The sequence below is a fragment of the Haemaphysalis longicornis genome, unplaced genomic scaffold, assembly GCF_048455015.1.
Source record: "Haemaphysalis longicornis isolate Haplotype H1 unplaced genomic scaffold, Haemaphysalis longicornis Haplotype H1 scaffold_13, whole genome shotgun sequence".
Classification (NCBI taxonomy): domain Eukaryota; kingdom Metazoa; phylum Arthropoda; class Arachnida; order Ixodida; family Ixodidae; genus Haemaphysalis; species Haemaphysalis longicornis.
This window is the reverse complement of record NW_027526233.1, coordinates 70,787,468-70,795,895: the sequence shown is the minus strand read 5'-3', so window position 1 is coordinate 70,795,895 and position 8,428 is coordinate 70,787,468. Positions and strand designations below refer to the sequence as shown.

The following is an 8,428-nucleotide window of genomic DNA, read 5'->3' as shown; positions in this document are numbered from 1 at the left end:
TATCAATCTTCTTCTTTTACTTCTGCTACTTACTGCTATGTGCCGGGCTCAGCGTTCACGAGCGGATGCAGCCCGTGGGTGACGCACTCACGTCCCTAGCGCGAGAGCGGGCTGATTGTTCCAATGCTATGTTTTAGCCGCAGCCAGCGGCTGTACTCTGACTCCCTTCCAAAATCAATGGCATTGAGACGTGACACTGGCGATGAGGACGACCAGTTTTAAAAAATTGATGGCAATTTAGCACATCAGAGAAACCAGACGACACTGCCCTCCAGGATGCCCAAACAGAAGGTTTTAGAAATAACGCCTTCAATAAGGAAATAGTTCATAACAGCGCAACCCCTCATCGAACATAGACTTGAGCACACCCGAAAAGAAAATTCGATGTAGCTTGCTCGCCTCGGAAAGTTAATATGCCAGTCGATCGCCGTAATCAAGACTGAGAGGGATTATAAGCAGATGTATCGCATATGCACTGCTAAACCTTTTTGTGGAAATTTACAACAGAACTGTTTGCTTTGCAGTTCAACCAAAGGTCCGCAACGTGCGTATGGCGCTGCCACGTTTCATTGACTAAACGTAACAACGCGCCGTATTGTGATAAACCAGTTAAAACATGCGCCGCAAAGACTAAGTCTGTTAAATGCATTGACTAGCAGATATTTGCGCGCCCTTAAATTACGTTGTCTGTTAGCGTTTAATTTTATAGTTCATGCCTTATTTATGAGAATTTTTACCTTTTCTTTCAGACACCCCCGGCGCTTTCTGTGTGCACGTGGCAAGTGGGTTCTTCCCGCAAGACGTTGTTATGCATACTTACCTGGTGCTGGGCTGTTCGGTGGTCATGACGGCCGGCGCCCCAAGTGGAGGCCGACCATTGCACAGCGGTCGGTTGAAACTTGCCACTACCCCAAACTGGGGCAGATGGGGCATGCAATTTTTGGTAGTGGGACTAGGCGTTCGCGCCGGCCCCTTTCCAATGGAAATCCAAAATGAGACTTCAGGTGCGCAACTGCTGCAGCCATGTTATCATGCTGGAACAAAGCCGAAAAAAAATTTTGCGTGCAAGCGTTGAAATGCGTGCTTCGAACATTTTGACAGTTACGCGTGGTGCCTCTTCGCTGTTCCCGCCCCCATCACACGGGTGAGAGAGAAAGTAAATGAAAGGTACTGCTGCATAGACAGCGCACAGCCGCAGCGTCCAGCGTGCATCCTATGGAACTTGTAGCAACGCGAGCAGGAATCGTTATGCCTCGTCCTTGATTAAGAATCGAACGGCTGCTCCGCCGCACCCGTTTGCTGCGCGTGCTGACGCGTGCACGAGTAAAGGCGAGCACCAGGTGAACGTGCGTGCACGGTGTAGTGGTTTGTGTGCTCAGAGCTGGCGAGATTGTATACCGTGATGGTCAAGTGTCGGACGCGTAGTCAGTCAAGCGTGGAAGATAGGTAATGGATGACTTATAGTTCGGTTGTGATGGCTCCGCGCGTAGAGATCACGAAATTGACGTAGTTTGAATGAGTCAAGGAAATTTCGTCATTCTTGCGTGTTTCGCTTTGTTTGCAAAGCAAGAAACGCAAATGCTTGCGGAGTTGTTAACTAACTGACTGACTGACTGACGACTGACTGACTGCAACGGCTTACTTGCACGAATGCTTTGCTCTGTGGACAACCAATGTACTCGCCATTTGTACAAGTGCGGTACGCACACACACAGCTGGCTGGCGCCGCATCTTTTCAAAGTGCTACGAGTTGTGCCACGCCTCCGGCAGATGGCGCCACGGGTCCCGCGACCGAGAGAAGACGCAGTGAAACATCCCCCTCGCGAGGGGCACGATCAAACGCAGAGCATTTCCGGGTGCGCACGACGTCAAGTAGTTTGCGTTACCTTAATGTTGTTGCACTTGTGGCAACTGCTGACGAGAGAGCGCTCGTCAGCAGTAATTTGAATGAGTCAACGATATAAGGCGCGTTCATAGCGTCCCATTCTGTGTCGGCTTTGTGGCGCAGTGGGTAGAGCACCATGTACATTGCGTTCCGCCCGCAGGGTCGAGGGATCGAAACCAGGCGCCGGATAGTATTTTTTTATATAGTAGGGACAACGACGGTGCGGACTACGGACGTCAACGCGGGTGACATCGTGAGTTACTGAAATGCTCTGCATTTAAAACTTACGCATCGACCTACAGCGATACGGCGAAGCACGGCTCCGTCGAAAAGTTTTCTGGTACGGGCTGGGCTTCATGGTCGGAGTGGCTTCAGTTCTACATCGAAGCCATCGGCCTCTCGAAGGACACTCAGGAGCGTGTCAGTTTGCTGGCGTGCGCGTACCGACTACGTACGAGACGGTAAAAGAATTCGTGGCACCCCAAACGCCCAGCGAAGTTCATTTTGAGGAGATCATCTCTGGCTTGGGAAACCAGTTGTAACCCACGCTTTCCAAAATGTACAGTCTCTGTAGTTTTCAATAACGCGAGCATTTGCCAGGCGAGTTGATCGCGGCTTACCTCGCGCCGTTAAGGCTTAAGCTGCGCAGTGCAACTTCGGCACACCGTTGCTGGCGGCCGCATCCCAGGAGACGGATGGGGGCCACAGAGAACAATGATTTTCCTCGATGTCATATTACGTTACAGATTTTTTTGCGGTTTGCAAGATGCCTGTTGTGTCGCGGGCGGCAACCGACGACAAGGACCCGGCGTCTAGAATGGGTGCGATGTAAGCCGGCACACCAGACCACGGCCCGAACAGGGATTGCGAGTGCGGACCTGCTAAAGCCCAAAAATTGACTTAGCTATCAAGAGGCCGTTTATTCACGACGACCCATGACCACACAAATACACACGTGACTGGCTGACTCCAAACTCTAAGTTGATGTCTATCGTTCGTCCTGTGTACTTTCGGTTCGTCCTGTGTACTTCCTCTGCAGTCGACTGGTTCGTCTTTTGCGCTAGTACAATGTGCCCAGTATCCAAACGCGTGTGTTATTTGACAACGACATCTATTGCACAATTTCCAACACAGAGCGCATATAAATCTTCAGGGGATAATAATACTAAACAACTCCTCCGTGAACGATATTAGTGGCCCCGAATGGATCCTTCTGTTTAACAGCATCTAGAGAATTCTCACATCGGTCAGCTGGCAGAGAAGAGAATGTAGCTCCATTGCAGCCAGTTTAGTGATCCGAAGGGCCGTGGCAAAAGTTCGAAATGGACATTGTCGGTCCATAATTATAACTTATCCTATGTATCTTGTTACATTAGTCGACTAATATTCAAAGTGGCCTGGGGTTCTTAGCAGGAATTTTTTACTTCTGAGGATGTCACTAAGTTGTTCGATTGGTCTTTCAGCCGGGAATAGCTTCCAGAGGTTTTGGTTACGTACAGTGGTCCAGAGTTTGTCTCCAAACAATTCAAGGATTACCTAAACCAAATCTGCATCCGCCACGTGTTCTCGTCTATTACAGCCAGGCTAACGGCTAGTCTGAACGTTTCAACATCGTTCTTAACATGTACAGGTTGCTAGACTGGAAGGCAAAGATGTTTCGAATAGAATTGCACAATTCCTTGTTTGTTATAGGGTCACACCACATTCTGTGATAGGTCTTCCTGCAGCTTTCTTGCTACATGGACGTCAGCCTAGTTCCAAAGTGGATATTAGCAACTATAGGATACGTTAAAAGGCATCAGAATCGCACAGCTTCCTGCCTTATGTTGGGGCTCTGGCCTCAGCGAAGCAGCAAAAAGCTAAACAGTATTTCCACAAAATGAAAGGAGCGCAGAAGGCTCGCATAGTGGTGGGAGATGTAATCGAAACACAGTTTCTTAATAAAGGATTAATGAAGTATAGTAAGCTTTTTACAGTGCAGGCTCAGGTGGAGCCTCCCACTTTCGTGCTCATCAATGGTGGAAAGTCAAGCAACGCATCCAAGCTAACAGCCATTTAGTGAGTTTGGCTGGCCACCATTTTCTTCCAAGTAAGATAAGCTCTCTCTCCTAGGCACAAAGAATTTTTGTATTCTTCCTCCAACATAGATGTTTGGGGGAGTCAGTCCACTGGTTCACCTGTTCTGGATGGGTCCACGCCTAGTTTTTAGACGGACTCTGATCTGTCCGAACTATCTTTCGGTGCAATGTCTGAATGGGTTGCTCCACAGGGAACGTCGGGCTGTGAGAAGGACTCTCTTGAGCAAACACCTTCTAGTAGCCAACTAATCAATACAGAAAGAGAAAAAAATGAGGGGGCATCTGGATCTTCAATGTTGACCGACATGGGTGACACTATACCAACTTCCACACCCACTTCTACGCGTCCACGCAGTAATACAAAGTGGCCTCAGTGCCTTAGCGACTTTGTACCCTAGGTCGGGAGGTAAAATGTTTTATGATGCCATGGCTTTATGTAGGTCCCCGCCGTGATGTCACGGGAGATGTTTTGTGTGTGTGTTTTCTTAATCTGTTTTTTATAAGAGCGTCTTATACTCTTCCCTGTTCTTGTCACTGCCAACATGTAGTCTTGCCAACATATAGTAATGCCATGTACAAGATGTAGTCTTACTTCCCCTGCTATTACCATTGCTTGTGCACGAGTGAACCAGTTCTTTTCGATGAACTATGAACCTGTGCGCGATTGATCCAGTGCTTTTGTGTAGACTATGAGAATAGTGGTTGTCCTCAATTTTATGTTGACGAGGGAGATGATGTGGTGTAGGTTAGTGGCGCCCTCCTTCGGAACGTGTGTGCACAATGTGTGCCTCTTGGTTGAGAAGTGTGTAATATATTTAACACAATTGAAAGCTGGGCCAGTTGGTGATAAATTTTGGGAAAAAGCGCGAAAAACGACTACACGTAGAGAAGAACATAGGAGCGCGCGATCCTGCGTTCTTTTCCGCGTGTAGTTGTTCTTTGCGCTTTTTTCGAAAAAGTGTAACATGTCGTTGTCAAACCACACACGTGCACCCAGTCACATGTGTATGTGTGTCGTCATTGATTGTAGGGTTTAACGCGCCGACGCAACGCATTCGAAGAGGCACGCCGTAGTTGACGGCTCGGGATTGAATTCGACCCCCTGGGGATCCTTAACGTGCGCCGAAATTTCGTACACGGGCGTTCTTGCTTTTCGCTTCATCAGAAAAGCGGCCGCCGCGGACGGGATTCGCACCCGCGACCTCGTGCTCAGAAGCACAACGCCTAACCCATTGAGCCACCGCGGCGGTGTGCGTGTCGTCATGGAACGTCGTGAATAAACGGCCGCTTGACGGCTCAGTCGATTGTTGGGCTTCAGCGCGTCCGGGCTCACACTCCCTGTTCGTGCTTTGGTCTGGTGCGCCGGCGTTGCGTCGCGGGAGGCGACCGACGACAAGGGCCTGACACCTAGAGCACGGACGACATACGCTGGCACACCAGACCACGGCACGAAGCGGGAGTGCGAGTCCGGACCCGCTGAAGCACAACAATCTACTGAGCCGACGAGCGGCCGTTTACTTACGACGACCCATGACGACACGCATACACACGCAAGTTGCAGACTGCAATCACGTCTGTTGTTTGACAACGACATCAACTGCACACTTTCCAACACAGAGGCACACCTAGTGCACATACGCTCCGAAGCAGGGAGCTACGGACCTATACCACACCTATCTTCAACAACGTCACTTTGCCGAAAAAGATTTGTCGTTCCAAAAGACGTTGGGAATATCTCTACGTTCTGAAAGTGCCAAGATGAAACAGCAGAGCATCGATGGCAGAGCAGCGGAGGTGAGCAAATCCGGTGGAAAGGTGCTAGGGAAAATTCAGCGCACTTCACGTCGGACAAGCGCTGCTACCGCTGTGACGTGCAGCACAACCCAGATTCCTATGAACTCCGATCATACCGTTGCGGTTTTTGCAGGAAGGTGGGTTATATTGAGAAGGTGTGCACGAAGAAACAGGCAAGATACGACAAGGCTAGACCTCACAGTGGTAAGCTACACGCAATCCTTCCACTTATTCCGACCAATACCGAGGTATGTCCCCAAGACCAACACTACTACCTTAATCATGTCTTGGTTGCGCCTTTGACACCAAACCACATGTTAGAACGTTATGTTCATGGTGTGAACCTAGTTTTCGATGCGGATTGTCTAGCATCACACTCCATCATAAGCGAAGACACATTCCGCCGTGCTTGGCCGAAAAAGCCACCCTCTCGTCTGGACACGCCTGTGTCTCTGCGTACGTGGTCGGGAAAAGGCGTCCAAGCACTAGGAATGCCCATCGCCTATGTGCAGTAGAAGGGTACAACCAAGAGCTTACCTTTGGTGATAATGAAGCCACCTGGATTCAACCTCTTAGGCCGCAACTGGTTCTAGCCACTAGGCTTTGGCATCCATGGTCAACAGACCCGGAGAGACGAAGCCAGGGTTCCTTCGCCTACTTGGTAACTCCCATCGCGCCCTTGGCAGAAGCTACATTTGGACTTTGCTGAACATCTCGAAGGGCACATGCTCGTAGTCATCGTCGACTCATACACCAAATGGTTGGAAGTGCGGTGCGTTCCGACCGCTACTGCGGCAATGGTCATCCTGGAACTTCTTCGACTGTTTGCGACGTTTGGAATTCCAGAGGAGCTCGTCACTCACAATGGCACTGCGTTCGTTTCAGCCCAAATAACAACCTTGTGCCAGAGAAAGGGAATTCCGACAATTACAAGCCCTTCATACCACCTGGCAACTAACGACAAAGTGGGACGCATGGTGTATTAGCTTAAGCTGGCTCTGGCGAGAGAGAAACGTACGGAGATCAACCTGCGCTTGGCAAGATTCCTTTTTAAAAACATTCCTCCACTGTTATGACCTCGGCAGGAAAAAGCGTCGCACCAGGCCCGTAGCCAGGAATTTTGTTCTGGGGAGCCGACTCGCTGTAGGCCTGGACTATTTGGAGAAAGTACCCATTTTCAGTGATTATGTTTGGTAAAAATCGCAGTATGTAAATTATTTGAGTTTTTAAGGGCTATTCCGCTCTTTTATATCTTAAGTTTCAAAGTAATCTTCCTAATAGTACAATATTTTCATACGGACAATATGTCTCAACAAATTCCGCGTATAAAAATAAAACTACGTTACTCAGGCCCAAAAATAAAAGGACGAATAGCCGAAATATTTTTTTACGTGTTTATTTCTGAATATAACAGGTTAAAACCACAGCGGCAGAAATAAAGTGGTTTGAGGTGGAGGAAAACGGGGACTGGTGTCCACTTCTTTGAGGTGGGCCGGTCTTCAGCCCGGCTCTGCAAAGAAGCAGCCAGGTCCTTCTTCTTCCTTAAAGCACTGAAGAAATGCCTGCCAGAGCCGAAGTGTGTACGATGGGCCAATGTGCGATCGCGGATCGATCCACTCTCGGAAAGTGCGAGGTCGATGTCCGCCGTGGGACTGAAGTGATGCGTCACGGAGCGCTGCAAAAGCATGGCAACTCCACAGGAGATGCTCGGTAGCGCCTCTTGCAGGGCATGATGGGCACGGTGGGGTCATGTATCAGCGCGAGTTAATGAGGTGCAACAGTGCTGGTGAGAGTCGTTAATAAGTCTGGGGTCGACAAAGACATACCGCCTCTACACTCCGGAGTGTACTGGGCGGACGGCGACAGATTTCCTTTTATCGAAGCACGCTCGAGAGCTTCAGCTGACGTGTGGCTTTGAACGCTATGGGGTGATCCTCCGCACTGGTGCCTTAAGATCGGGAGCTAAAACACAAGTCTCCGTGCCTTCATCGTAAACGTTGCAATTACATTGCTCACGTCCACGGACTCCCTGTAGAGCGACATCAAAGCCAACCCATTCAACCGTTCCTCAACAGAGCTGTTGCGAAGGTAGGAATTAAGGCGCTTCAACGTCGAAAAGCTTCCCTCAGCTGCTGCTGTGGTGACAGGAAGTGTAGCAAGTATCCTGAGGAGAGTACTGATATTTGGAAATAGGCTGGTGTTGCACTGCTTCATGGCCTCGGTCGCATACCTTGGCAGCTCTTCTGAAGGTGTTGCTTGCCACTTCTGCTTCCATATTTCCCACTCCGCCTTGATCACTCTGAGGTTTTTCGGTTCAAACTCCGCCATGTAGAATTCTACTGCCTGTTGTAACGACTCAAAGCTGCTCTCGGCGGTGTAATTTGGTAGCACGCGTTGAAGATTCTTCAACATCGCCCTGTGAGCAGTAAAGCGCTCTTTCAATGCAGACTGCAGATCATCCAAATACGGGATAAAACAAGTCCGTCTGTAATATTCTTCAGGAGAAGAGGAAGCATGGTTTTCTCTGTGTACTGCTGTGAACCGATTTTTCTGGGAATCTCTGGCTGAACGCCGAATCCTCTCGCCGTTGCTTCACATGAATCGAAAATCTCCTTGAACTGTTCATTGGTACTTTTACTGATGTCACTAAGCTGTTTCAGCACCAAGTCAA

At 49.3% G+C, this 8,428-nt stretch overlaps 1 non-coding gene across 1 annotated transcript; it reads left to right on the top strand.

The window, feature by feature from the left end:
* Positions 1-812: 812 nt before the first annotated feature.
* On the top strand, positions 813-975 carry LOC144164458 (U1 spliceosomal RNA). Its single transcript, XR_013321206.1, has one exon. It is a non-coding gene; the product is annotated as a U1 spliceosomal RNA (small nuclear RNA).
* The last annotated feature ends 7,453 nt before the right edge of the window (positions 976-8,428 follow it).